Genomic DNA, 15,442 nt, shown 5'->3' with positions numbered 1-15,442 from the left:
TGCAGTAATCTGGTTCGAAAAGAGAGCTTACGTGTCAAATGTTATTCTCCATGTTTGTTATTAAAGCAACACTGAAACTGCTCTTTACCTCGACGTCACTCAACTATTATCCAACTTAACTTAATGTTTATTCATCATAATCGTTAGTTTCTCTTCAATTTTCCATTACCGGGATCACATTGTAAGACGAACGTGAAAGCACTGCAAGACCATTATCATGTTAATCCGTTTCTTAAATGTATTGCGCAATTTTAGATTGCCTTTTCATATGAGTCACTTTTCAGTATGTTTTGACTTCCATTTACATTTGAAAACTGTATATAGGAAATAATAAATGCGCATATGAGAAAAACACACATCTAGCACAGCCACCGTTTGTTTTCTATCGTGCAGGATAACAGAAATAATAACTATAGTTCACCAGTCTATTGAAACCATACTCAAACAGGACGTTCAGCTATTTCTGGTAACTATAAATCTTTCTTGTTGGCACTAAGATGAATTTTGTCACATTTCACATTCCCCAATGTCTTAGAAACGTCAGCACATCTGAAAAAAGTGTGTTTTTTATCATTTGCATTACAATAAATAAAGAGTAATCATTCATTTTAACGGGAGCTCCAAGATTGAATTTACAAAGTAATAGACTACAGTTTATACGAAATAGTTGAAGCTGAATCTAAAATGGTAATAAAGCGTTGACAGTAAATTTTCAACATATATGCATTTGTACAAAAGGGTACTATATTAAACTTAAAGATGCACTCTTTCTCCCAAATAAGATTTATCACAATTAATACTATTGTTAATAATTATTCCACAAAGGATGAATAAATGTCGAAAACGATGGTTCTTATGAAGGATATCAAGTTTAATTTGAAAGAACTGTGCTTAAAACACGGTATTTCTACCTTATGAGACTGTAGAAGATCACAGTAATTATTTTAGCATTCACCAGTCATTTAATATTTGTGCGTTTTCAGCTATTCAATACTCGGTTACAATCTTGTTATCAGTATTTAATATTTTCCATGAATGCATTATTTAATAAGTAGTTAAATGTTTAGCACTCAAAATTTATGTTTGTTATACATGTGTATGTATTGATTTAGAATAAATGTGTCACTTTAAACTTGAAACAGTATGTTAAACCATCCATTTCTACGACACATATCCTCCGCCGTATTGTTTATCACATAACATATCATACATCCCAGCTCGTACCACATTCCGTTCTATTATCCATGAAAACAACGTTTCGTGCCCATTAATTATTTTTAAAAAGGCTTCTTTTCTCTCTCAAACATTTACTCTTCAGCACAAAATGTTTGTCATGAATTCTTAAAGGGATACATTCATGTTTTTGATCCAACACGTTACTTACGGTGATGACTCTGAAAATTCTTCAATTATAATTATTCTACATTTTTGATACCGAAACTTCTGACAATTAAAAATAGAGTATAAAAAAACGAATTTAGATGGGGAGCGAGCCAACGCCGGTACTCAAGAAAAAATAATAATAGAAAACAGACAACAATATTTATGCAAAAAGCTACAGAAACAAGCTCAGTAGCAAAAAGTTTAAACATAAACCCAGTTTAGTGGCACTGAGCAAACGCCAAAGACATAGAACACAAAATCACAGACAAGAAACATAGAAGAACAGCACAAAACTCCACAAACAGCACAGTGCATACATACTATTTATATATATATAAATAGGTATGTTTATCAATAATATTTAGGTACCACCTTGGAAAACTGCTCGCCCATGTGAACACTTATATAAACTGAAGGATAATCTTATATTTAAGCCTTCGTTGAAAATTGTTACTAACGCTACTTATAAGTGTAATATTTGAACATATTTCAACATTTGTTGAAGGGTCTATATCTTTGATTTAACAATCCTAATAATTTGCCACACTTTACTTCGTCATATGAACATGAACATGATGATTTTATTTCATTTCGAACATGCAAAATACATGGTTCCAATGAAATAAGTCGAAATAACCCTTGATCATTTCAAAAGCTGATACATATTCATATATTTATTTATATGGCGATCATAGTCAATAGTTCAAATGTAAAAGCATTTAGTATTCGAGCATGTATAGCACATAGATATACACACAAAGAAATGAAAGTAATATGCGTTTTAATTCAAGGCTTAAACTCTTTATAAATTATTACGCTACCTAGTTAACTCTTTCCTTATTTCAAAAGCTTTAAATACAAAAACTGCAAGATTTTTAACTACATTAACATTCTTCGACATAAAAAGCGCAATTGTTTTATACATGCTTGGATGACGACGATAGTATCGAGGTTAGTATTTTTGTCTAATATCGGTATACATGTTACATTCAAAATAGTGCATTTAACTAACAATGAGCGAGTCCCTTTAACTGTAATTTTCGCTTGGTTTGATATAAACCTCTTTTGCCAGGTGATAAAAGCGAAACAGTTCTAAATAACATTGAACAAGAAGTAGATAGAGTTGTTTAGCATTTAACCTCGATACACAGTATTTACTGCAGCAAGGTAATTAAAGAGAACAGCCGTTTAATTGAATATGCTAATGATTTCTCCAAATAATTCTACAATGATGGAGTTACACAAAATGTTTGAAAGACGGCTCTGAGATATATTCGTCACAAATGTAATCAATTAGGAGCTGATATATATCTTAAACTGTTATAACATAGGTTGTCAAACCTTAACTTTGACCCTAAATATTACTCGAACAATACTTGACAAAGATCCAACGCTATATCAATTTCACCTGTTAATTGCTTAACTCTATAGTAGATTTCACTAATAAAAAAATAAGATTTTAAAGGATGCAGGTAGTATAATACAGTCTTATCAGTACGATTTATTTACTCCATCTATACCTTCAAATCGTCGTGCCGAACATGTGATACTCTTTGATCCGTAAGAAAACTGCAAAACGTAGATAGTGTGGATCGTTTATCCTAGGCTACGGTACACAAATTTGACATGCTATTGGTAAAAAACTCATTCTATCTTATACAAAAAAGTGACATTTAAAACTGGTGACAAACAAATTCGAAACTTATTCAAATATACTCCTTTTATTCAATAACGATGCATTAACTATATCTTCTTACCTCATTCGTTCAAATCATTGTGCAAAACATGCGACAATGATACTAGTCTCATAGATATTTCCAATTTCCACAGGAAAATTCCCTGCTCTCAAACTGTTGTGTTCAATAATTTCCAATATATCCAGTAGAAGTTCTATGAACAGGTTTCGTGACTTATCTCATTTATTTTTCAATTAATGGAATGGTTAAAAAATAGGAACCCATTGGGATGTTAGTTAAAGCAAAATATGAAAAAACATACAAAAATAAAACTAATTGTATGTATCACATTATAGCTCACACTTTGTCTATTTAAAGCTTTAATTATACGGTGAGTATTGCTTTATGAAAACAACAAAGAGATATATGAATCTTTCAACACAAGATATTTGCGTAAAATATTGCTACGCACTAAACTAGGGACGTGTTGAGGTTGAGTTTTCATTCACTAGTTATACAATGACGTCCTGCTTCGCTGGCGGTTATCTTGCCATTTATAATTAAACATATCTTAATAAATGGATATTCTGTTGTTTATGCTTTGTGACATTGGTTGGATTTTCAGAATATTGTTACAGGATCAATGTTGTTTTTGACATTGTTTTCAATTTTCAAATCTGTATTTCTAACAATATTTAAGACAACTGTTTCAGCTGAACTTACTTAATATAATGAAATATGTGAGCACGTCTTAACATATTTCACCTTTAAAAGTTAACATATATGTCATTTATCACGTTGTTAATTAAAAAAAGATCTAAACAATCGGCCAATTATATGTATCTCGTTAAGTATCTGTTAGGTCTTAACCATTTTTAACATTGTTTTCGTTAGATCATTAGCAACTGGGTTTATCCCTATAGTCTCCATTTTGTCTGTTAAGAATTCAAAATTGTCGCTTTCCTTCACACAGCTTTAGGTTTCATAATAACCATCAATCTTCTTCATTGTCCTCAACATATACGAGGAATATATCATATATTCTGCAAGGAAGAATGGGTTGGGGTCATAGATTCAGTAAAAGCTTTTATTGATATTGATCATAAATTTAGTATAGGCCGATAAGGATGAGGTCATTAATTGGGTATAAGCTTATAATAATGTGATCATATCTTCTGTAAAAACCGATAGTGATGAGATCATAGATCCAGTATGAAAGATGAGACCATACATTTAAAAACACCGATAGTGATGAGATCATAGATCTAGTATGAAAGATGAGACCATACATTCAGTAAAACCCGATAGTGTTGAGATCATAGATCCAGTATGAAGGATAAGACCATACATTCAGTAAAAACCGATAGTGTTGAGATCATAGATCCAGTATGAAAGATGAGACCATACATTCAGTAAAACCCGATAGTGTTGAGATCATAGATCCAGTATGAAGGATGAGACCATACATTTAGTAAAACCCGATAGTGATGAGATCATAGATCCAGTATGAAAGATGAGACCATACATTCAGTAAAACCCGATAGTGATGAGATCATAGAGTAAGTATCAGCCGATATGGATGATACGGTAAATTCGGAATGAGATTATAGATTTAGTGTAAGTATGTAAGTAATAAGGATGAGAGCATACATTCACAATAATCTTGAAATAATTAGGTCATAGATTCATTATAATCCGAAAAGAATGAGGTCATAGATTCACTATAATCTAAAAAGATGGGATCAAAGATTCACTTTAATCCGAAAAGTATGAGGCATTGAATTATTTTAATCCGAAAAGTATGAGGCCATAGATTCACTATAATCCGAAAAAGTGTGAGGCAATAGATTCACTATAATACGAAAAGTATGAGGCCATAGATTCACTATAATCCGAAAAGTATGAGGCCATTGATTCACTTTAATCCGAAAAGTTTAAGGCCATAGATTCACTATTATCCGAAAAAGTGTGAGGCAATAGATTCACTTTAATCCAAAAAGGATAAGGTGATGTATTCACTATAATCCAAAAAGGATAAGGTGATGTATTCACTATAATCCGCAAAGGATAAAGTCATAGGTTCATTATAATCCGCAAAGGATCAGGTCATATATTCACTATAATCCGCAAAGGATGAGGTCATATATTCACTATAATCCGAAAAGGATGAGGTCATAGATTTACTACAATCCGAAAAGGATGAGGTCATAGATTTACTATAATCCGAAAAGGATGAGGTCATAAATTTAGTATATTCCGAAAAGGATGAGGTCATAAATTTAGTATATTCCGAAAAAGATGAGGTCATAGATTCACCTTAATTCAAAAAAGAATAGGCCATAGATTCACTATAACCCGAAAAAGATCAGGTCATAGGTTCATTATAATTCACAAAGGATCAGGTCATGTATTCACTATAATCCGAAAAGGATGAGGTCATAGATTTACTACAGTCCGCAAAGGATGAGGTCATATATTCACTATAATCCAAAAAGGATGAGGTCATAGATTTACAATAATCCGAAAAGGATGAGGTCATAAATTTAGTATATTCCGAAAAAGATGAGGTCATATATTAAGAATGAACCACTAATGATGGGATTATCATTAAGTTTAAGCCCATAAATACTAGATGATATATTCAGTTCAAGTCGATAAGGATGATATGATAGTTTCAGTATAAGCCGATAAGGATGATATCATCGATTTAGTATTAGTCAATAGGGATGTGATCATTAATTTAGTATTCGTCAATGAAGATAAGAGCATAGATTAAGAATAAGCCGATAAGGATGACATCATAGATTCAGTTTAAGCTGGTTAGGATTAGATCATATATTCAGTTTAAGCTGGTTAGGATGAGATCATAGATTCAGTTAAAGCTGGTGAGGATGAGATCATTGATTCAGTAAGTTAATTAGGATGTTTTCATTAATTTAGTATAAGTCAATCAATTAAGGACGAGATAAGATTAAATATTCAGTATTTTTGAAAAGGATGAACTCATTTACTTAAAAATGTGGCCAATAAGGATAAGATAAATGATAAGTATAAGCCTATAAAGATGAGCTCATAGATTAAGTTCAATCCGATGTGATGAGATCATAGATTAAGTATAAGTCGATAAGGAATTATTCATTAATTTAGTATAAGTCAATAAAGATAAGACATTAGACTCAGACTAAGCCAATACAGATGAGATCATAGATTCCGTTTAAGGATGAGGTCATGGATTGAGTTTCAGGCGATTTTTTGCCGGTCACTGAAAGTTCGACCCAACGGGGTTTGCCTGTGGTTTTCATTAACGTAGTATGAGACAAAAGGATGAGATCATAGATTCTGTATGAGCCAATAAGGATGATATCATTGATTTAGTATAAGCCAATACTGATTTTTTTATGGATTCAGTTAAAGACGATAAGAAGAGATCATGGACTCAGTAAAGGGTATTAAGCATGTTATTTTTCGTTCTTTTTTATTTACATGGACATTGCGTAAACATGTTCATTATAACAACACAAAGAATGAAATCAATCAAAAACAAAAAATACTTTCCATATAAACTTGTTTTTTGTTTATTTTTTGAAAAGTCACAACGGAGTATTGCAATGTATAACACTAAAATTGATATTGAAGAATAAGTGTCATGAACAAATTATATAGTTTTGTTGTTTTGCAAGTCATTGATTTCTTGTTATCAAAGATAATGTTATCATGCGGATAACACATTTACAAGAGAGTCTACATGTCTCCTTGATTAAAAGAATGAGTCAAACTTAATGTATAAGCAAGCAACAACATCAGTGTACTTATTTTTAACTTGTATCTGATAAACCAAATATTAATACTATGTAACCTGTTTATCTAGAACAACATGTATTGGTTAACTAGATAGCAAACTTAATACCAAGTCTCATACTAGAATAAAAAAAAACAAAAAAATAAATGTTTGTAAAAGAACGATTCTTTCCCAGATAAATGTCAAATCAGGTGGCAAGACTGCCAATTAATATAACAGTTATTTTTCATGTATTGTCAACACTGAGTCTAACAAGGTCAGAACTCGTAAATATATTGTCTACTAACGTTTTAATCTATGTTTCGTGATTTGATATTAAAACCAGAAGCATCACAAGGTATTTCCATGGTCTTGGTGTGACAGATACACTTTTCTCACGGATTCCAAGCGATTATTCTTGTATTTTTTAATACCAATATATTAAGTTACAAATCTCAAATTTGAAAGCATGTATAAAATAATATAAATCACAACCTCTTCACTTGACCACTTTAAACCAAAGTCAGTCTACTTCATTTTGCAAATAAATATCAAAAAGCATGACCATACAGCGGCATATGAACGACATATCACAAAATGAAGTTAAAAATAGCTAAATTCTAATAAAACATTAATAAATGAAATTGGTATTTCAATTGCTGTCTTAGATCAAAGCAATCTTTTTTTAGATATATTTGGTAGTTGTGCATAATTTCCATTCTATAAATAGAACGCTCGGCCCTCCGTACGGATTAAAATTTATTAAAATGTATTTCATTTTTGTCGATTAACTTCGCAATGTTTCTTTAATATAAGAATTGATTTTTCTATCAAATGTACAGTAAAAGCAGTGTATCACTAACTTGTGTTTAAATAGATTTCAAGAAACAATTTAGCTTGACTTGTTTTGCCAACATTATAACTTCGTACGAAATATTCCAAAGTTAAAAAATATACACGAACAATTTGACAGAATTGCATCTTTAGTTTTGTTACCACTGAGGAGAAACCAACGTCAATGATGCAAATATAACAAACAAATAAGATTTTGGTAACTTCTTGCAGTAACCTTGCCAATTATCATATTCTTTCCTTGAAGTTCAATGGTTCTTACAGGTGTAAACAGAAAATGTTATAAGTGCATTGTCGAAAAATATTTCAGTAAACACGTTATCAATTAGTGGGTTGACTTAATTGGCCATTCGATTATCTTTTAATTTGCCTATTGTAAACAACATCGGTAGTGGTAAATGTGCTGTTAAACATGTCCTCCTCAGTTTTACAAAATAATAACTCGAAAAAATGCAAATAATTACTCGCTAAGTAAAATATTAACAATACAGTTGAACACCGCTTTTCCGAACACCGTATATCCGAAATTATCGCTATTTCGAAATTATTTCTCAGTCCCGATTTTATTCCTTCTTTGTTTAACTAAATATTTAATGTTTAATCCAAAATCGCTAGTCCGAAATAATCGCTATTCTGAAGTAAAAATTACGGTCCCGATTTGGTATTTCATATCTTTATTCGAACTCGATCATCTCATAGATTTTCACACCATACTGCGAATGCACTCGGGCATCGGCTTGAGGTGACAATGGAGCACAATTAACGCTTGTTAAAGAATGACATTGAGCACGCGTATGTTTCAAACATCGATGTCAGGAAATCAGCGATTTGGTTGTCCGGTTAGCGCAGTGGTTAGCGCACTCGCTTCTCACCTAGGCGACCCGGGTTCGATTCCCGGGCTGGGCGCATGTGAATTTGGTTTGTGGTTGCCAAGCTGGACAAGTGGGTTTCCTCTGGATCCTCCGGTTTCCCCAACAACACATGACCACACTCTCGCGTAAAATCGTGCCAACGAGAGTGATTAATATAATGTTGTAATAACTTGTTTCACAATCGTTGTAAAATAAATATGTTTAAACTAAATGTTTTATGTTATTTTAATAAAGAATTATAAGAACGACTTATTTGTCAATTATAATTAAACAATAATTCAACAAATATGTTTGTATACGAAAGATCACTCCAACCGAATGTGTCGTATTGGTAACGTGTAACTGACATTGTACTTCACGACTTAGTATTTCACGTCATCTATAATTCGCGAACGCTGTAATTTTCTGAAATTGTTAATCCGAAATATCGCTATTCCGAAATATATTTTTGGGTCCCCACGATTTCGGATTTACGGTGTTCAACTGTATATATATATATACATACATATATATAAACATAACAAAACCATAATCTTTCAAGCATGAAATAAAAGAAGCAAATGAGTAAGATAGCTTCGGAGTAAGATAGCAATTTGTTTCACCTCATGGACACAAAAATAATTATAACTCTTGGTGCTTTGTCCGTGAAATATATTGATCTCTTACATACTGACAAACATTTGTCCTCTGTACAACAGTTTGCTTTTATAAAACGAACAATTAAAAACGCTCAGAATCTCAGCAACTAGAACAATGTTGAATGGTTTCCATTACAAAACTACCTTGGTGGTCCAATGATAGTGACACAATCATAACTAGACTATTATTACTAAAAGTTATTAGGGTTGTATATAGATAATACACTAAACTGGCATGTGCAAATCGATTATGTTTGTAAAAATCTGAATAAGAAAATTGCACTTCTAAAAAATATAATATATTTCCTCACACCTGATACAAAACGAATGTTTTACAATGCATATATTCTGCCAAATTTTGATTACGGCTGCTTGGTCTGGGGCAAGGGAACCAATTCATATGTGAATAAAATAAATAACTTACAAAAACGAATTGCAAAAATCATACTTGGTAAATCTAAACGAGATTCATCAACAAATCTATTTAAAGAACTAAAATGGCTAAACTTCTCGGATAGATGTAAATACCACGCAGCAGTATTAGTTTACAAGACGTTGAATAGCATGGCTCCATCATATATGTCAGAATTAGTAACAGTTTCAGACAATAATGTATATATGCTAAGATCAATGGCACACAAAGATATTGTTTTACAAACTAGACCTCGTACTAATTATATGAAAGCATCGTTTACATATTACAGCAGAATTGTTTGGAATAATATACCTTTGGAAATACGAGAATCAAAAAACTTTAATACGTATAAAATAAAGGTCAAACAGTACCTCATAGGAAACTTGTGATTATACAAATTGTGATGTTTTATTCATAATTATATTTAACTGAGAGTATCTGTCTAATATTGATTCAACATCATCATCATGTCATCATATGCATCATTATCGTCAGCATCAACAGCATACTTATAATCATCATCATCATCGTCATCGTTGTTAGCATCGTCTTCATGTTTGTCTTATGATTATTTGCCATATTTTCATTCTGTTTCAGAGGGCCATATCGAAAATAAGATTCTGTAGTTTTGTACATGATCTTAATATGTCACCTTCTTAAAATAAAGATATTATTATTATTATTATTATTACTGATCAAGATTATGTATCAAAAATTGGTCATAGCTAAAAGAGAACAACAGTGCCGAGTTTGTCTTTAATTATAGATATATTCATGGAATCGTATGCGTTTAGATTAGTTATCTTGTTTTTATCCAAATTAACACAATATCACCACGGTAAGCATACCACTTACTTTAAACGTTAGACATTTTGTGGACAGTTTGGACATTTTTCAGCCGGACATAATCGATTTTCACCAGTTTCTTATCCAAGAAGCTGTGCAACAGGACGAAGTAAATGTAAGATGAACACAAAGACAAATTAATGAACGTAGGCTGATGCTTATTAAAACTATCCTGTTTGTTTAGATGAAAGTGCGGCAGTTATGTTAAAAAAACACATTTTCTTGTCCCACTTTTTCGAATGAGCTGTGGAATAATTGCCATGATACAAGAGATATGACCTCGAAAATAATACTGGTTTTTAAAAATAGTTCATCATGGCACCTCCTATCTTCTATATCAAAAACGTGTTTTCAGCCGTCAATGGACATATTTAATGCTTCTCGGAGGGGAAAGTAATGTAACGGTCCGCTAAAGGCGGATGTGCGTTCATAGTATAACATTCCGTTATAGGCGGAAGTACGTTCATAGTACGGTGATGTACTTGGCTGGTAATATGCAAATTAGCAAAACCCGGGATCCGTGTGGATTGATAATTTCCTGTAAATAAAGACCAGTTGACCCCTTCAGGGTTGAGCATGCTTTTCTCTGTAGGGATCTGTTGGCCTTGTTAGGCTGGCACGTTACAAATGGTGGCAGCGGTGGGATAAAGACAACTGCCGGACCGGAGTTGCCTTAACCACGAGTTTCCCAGGCCAAGACTTGGGATGAGTCTTCCCGGAGGGAAAGTAATGTAACGTTCCACTATAGGCGGATATGCGTTCATAGTATAACGTTCCGTTATAGACGGAAGTACGTTGATATACTTGGTTGGTAATATGCAAATTAGCAAAGCCCGGGCTCCGTGTGTATTGATACTGTATATAAAGACCTGCCGACCCCGTCAGGGTTGAGCATGCTTTTCTCTGAAGGGATCTGTTGGCCTTGTTAGGCTCGCACGTTACAATACATTAACTATAATCATAGATTCACTTTAATCTGAAAACGATGAGATCGTAGATTAAGTATTACCCAATAAAGATGAGATAGTTGTTTTAGTTTAAGCCAATAAGGATATCATAACAGATTCAGTTCAAGCCGATAAGGATGACATAATAGATTCAGTATAACCCGATAAGGATGATATCATCGGTTCAGTACAAGTCAATAAGGGTGTTATCATTAATTTAGTATAAGTTGATGAAGGTGGGTTCATTGATTCAGATAAAGCCTATAATGAGGAGATCATATAATCAGTTTAAGCCGGTCAGGATGTGATCATCGATTCAGAATTAGTTAATTCGAATGTGATCACTAATTTATTATAAGTCAATCAAGCTGAGATCATAGATTCAGATTAAGCCTGTTATGAGGAGATCATAGAGTCAGTTTAAGCCGGTAAGGATGAGATCATCGATTTAGTACAAGGTCAAAAAGGATGTGATCATAACTGTATTATAAGTCAATCAAGATGAGATTATAGATTCAGATAAAACCAATAAGAATGAGATCATAAATTCACTAAAAGCCGATAAGGATGAGATAATTGATTCAGTATTAGTCAATAAGGATGTGATCATTATTTTGGTATAAGTAAATAAAGATAAGATCATAGGTTCAGTGTAAGCCAATTAGGATTACTTCATGGATTGAGGATTCAGTAAAAACCGATAAGAAGAGATCATGGAGGCAGTATAGGCTAATAAGCATGCTATTTTTCGTTCTTTTTATATACATGAAAGACATGAACAATGCGTAAACATGTCAATGTTAAAACAACACAAATAGTCAATCAGAAGCAAGGAGTATTTTCCGCATCAAATTGTTTATTTATTTTTGTATAGTACAACGGAATAGTGTAATGTTTAACACTAAAACTGGTATGGAAGAGTATTATGAACAAAACATATAGTAGGCTTTTGTTTTTCAAAGCATTTATACTTTTCTATTATCAAAGTGAATGCTATTATGTAGCTAATAAATTTACAAGAAGGTTCTAATATCTCCTTGATTAAAACATTGAGTCAAAATTAATGTATAAGCAAGCAACAACACCAATGTACTTATTTTTAACTTGAATCTTATAAACCAAATATTTATACTATGTAACTTGTTTATCTAGAACAAAATGCAATGGTTAATTAGTCGAGCAAACTTAAAAACAAATTTTATACTAAAAAAACACAAAAAAATGCTTAAGATCTATTCTTTCCCAGTTAATTATCAAACATCAGGTGGCGATACTGCCAATTAATACTTAGTATTTGTTCATGTATTGTCAACAAGGAGGCTGAATCGGACAGAACTGACGTTCTGATATATGTTTCGAGATTTGATATTAAAAATAAAAGTATCAAATAGGTCAAGGTATTTCCATGGTATTGGTGTAAGATAAATCATTTAAAAGCACACCCATTTAATGTGCATGCTTGTTAAATAAAACAAATGAAGATTAACACATTTTAAAATATGAAAAAGTACAAAATCAGAACACCTTCATTTACACTAAACAACAACAACAATATACACAAATGTTTCTAAACAAATCCATAAAACACATGGAAATTATTCAAGGTATGTTCTGCCAGATCGAAAAGTAAAAGAATTGAATATTTTTCTCACGGATTCCAAGCGATTATTCTGGTATTTTTCTTAATATTTATACATAAGGTTAAGCTCAATTGTCAAAACAGGTGTCAGGTAATAAAAAGCACAACTTCTTCACTTGACCACTTTAAAACAAAATCACTCATTTCTTTTTCCAATTAAAATATCAAAACTCATTTGGCATATGTAGGACATATCACAAATGTACAACAAACACAGTTAAAAGTAGCTAAATTCTACCACAACAGCAATAAAAGAAAGTATTTCAATTGCTGACCTAGATCGAAGCTATCTACTTTTAGATATATTTGGTACTTGTGCATAGTTTCCATTCTATAAATAGGTCTGGGCATTCCGTTGATAGAAACATTGGTTTGATGTGTTTCATTTAAATTTTACAACTGATTATTCTATCAAATGTTTAGTACAATAAGTGTATCACTTGTGTTTAAAAAGATTTAAAGAAGAAGTTTAGATTGACTAGTTTTGCAAATATGATACTTTCATACGAAAAATCCGAAGAAATACACAAAACACTGACGTAATTGCATCTTTAGTTTAGTTTTACTGAGGAGAAACCAACAGCAATGATACCGGCTACTATTTTAGTTTGCATATACCATGAGGCTAATGGCAGATGGTAACAAATAGTATAAGTAGGTGACCCGATGTGCGATGTACGGGGCAAACAAAGCTAGGAAACCATATTGGTTGAGAGCGATAACCACGTCGACAACCTGTTTACATTGGTCAGTTTATGGGAAATGCTTCATTTGTTCATCCGAATCGAAAAATAGACGCCATTTTATTTGGTACGATATAAAGATAAGTGACCCAGTATGGAAAAATATTGGGTCACCGCGTGACCAGTCCGGGACCAATGGCGTTGAGTCATTCATGTCGGAGGCGTAATATAGAAGGTTTTGGTACCTTTTTTGGTTTTTAATCTTGCAGTTACCTATCCAATTATTATATTATTTCGATGGATTATAATGTGTCTTGGTGAAAATGTTATTTGAAAAGTATTTCATTCAACACGTTATCATTCTGTAGGTTGACTTGATTGTCCATTTGATTAATTTTTATAGTAATCTGCCCCTGCTAGCAATATCAGTTTTAGTAAATGTGCTGTTAAACATGTCCTCCTCAGTTTTTCGAAATAATAACATGAAAAAAATAATATGCAAATAATTATTTGCAAGTAAAATATTAACAAAATATATAATCCGATATATATATATATATATATATATATATATATATATATATATATATATATATATATATATATATATATATTGATAAAAACATAACAAAACCATAAACTTTCAAGCATGAAATAAAAGAAGCAAATGTTGGCTTCGGAGTAAGATAGCAATTTATTTCACCTCATGGACACAAAAATTAAATATAACTCATGGTGCTTACTCCGTGAGATATATTGCTCTCTTACATACTGACAAACATTTGTCCTCTATACAACAGTTTGCTATTATAAAACAAACAACTAAAAATGCTCAGAATATCAGCAACAAGTACAATGTTGAATGTTTTCCATACACACTACCTTTGCAGTCCCATAATAGTGCTACAATCATAACTAGACAGATCAAGGTTATGTATCAAAAAATTAATCTCCTGTTATAAAGGCCATAGTAAAAAGAGAACAGCAGTGCCGAGTCTGTCTTTAATTATAAATATTTTCCTGGAATCGTATTCGTTCAGATAAATCACGTTTCATATTCAATACAAAAGAAGCAGTCGGTACTAATCACGAATTAATCAATGGGTAAAGGTTAATTGTATGCAATTACCGACTTACTTTGGCAGAAGGTCTGAGGTTATCATTCGTTGAGTTAATTCCAGAAGGTAAAAAAAAAACTTTTAATTTTGCGTGTTACCTTCTCGCCTTTATACAACAATTTTGACTACTTGCCAAGCAGTTGAACTGATTTAAATCAAAATCGATTTAACCAAACAGATACTGCCATCTCATTGGACGAACTATTGTTTCAATAATAAGCTCTGAATGCTTGGTAAAAATAGCTACAGTGTTCGAATGTATATGTTCTCCAATTTATAAGTTTTAATCAGATGAATCGGCTGAATAAAACAACTAAACGTGATATGATTTGGACACTAAGGCTAGAGTTTTTTTTCTCCCACCTCAGATAAGTAGATCCAATAATTTAACCATGCTAGAAATTCTTATCTTGCCCACGGGCGGAGATAAAATGCTTTTTAATGGTCACCACATTGTAATTACATCCCTTGTTGATTGTCGTTTGTAGCATCATTGAAACCTTGTCTTGTGGCAATATTTCCAACGCTAATTAATTATTTCTCGATTCAAATGTCACCATTAAACAGTTTTCATGCACCTTTCAAGAAATAATGC

Source organism: Mya arenaria, chromosome 9 (genome assembly GCF_026914265.1).
Source record: "Mya arenaria isolate MELC-2E11 chromosome 9, ASM2691426v1".
NCBI classification, from domain to species: Eukaryota; Metazoa; Mollusca; class Bivalvia; order Myida; family Myidae; genus Mya; species Mya arenaria.
This window is presented reverse-complemented; position numbering follows the sequence as displayed.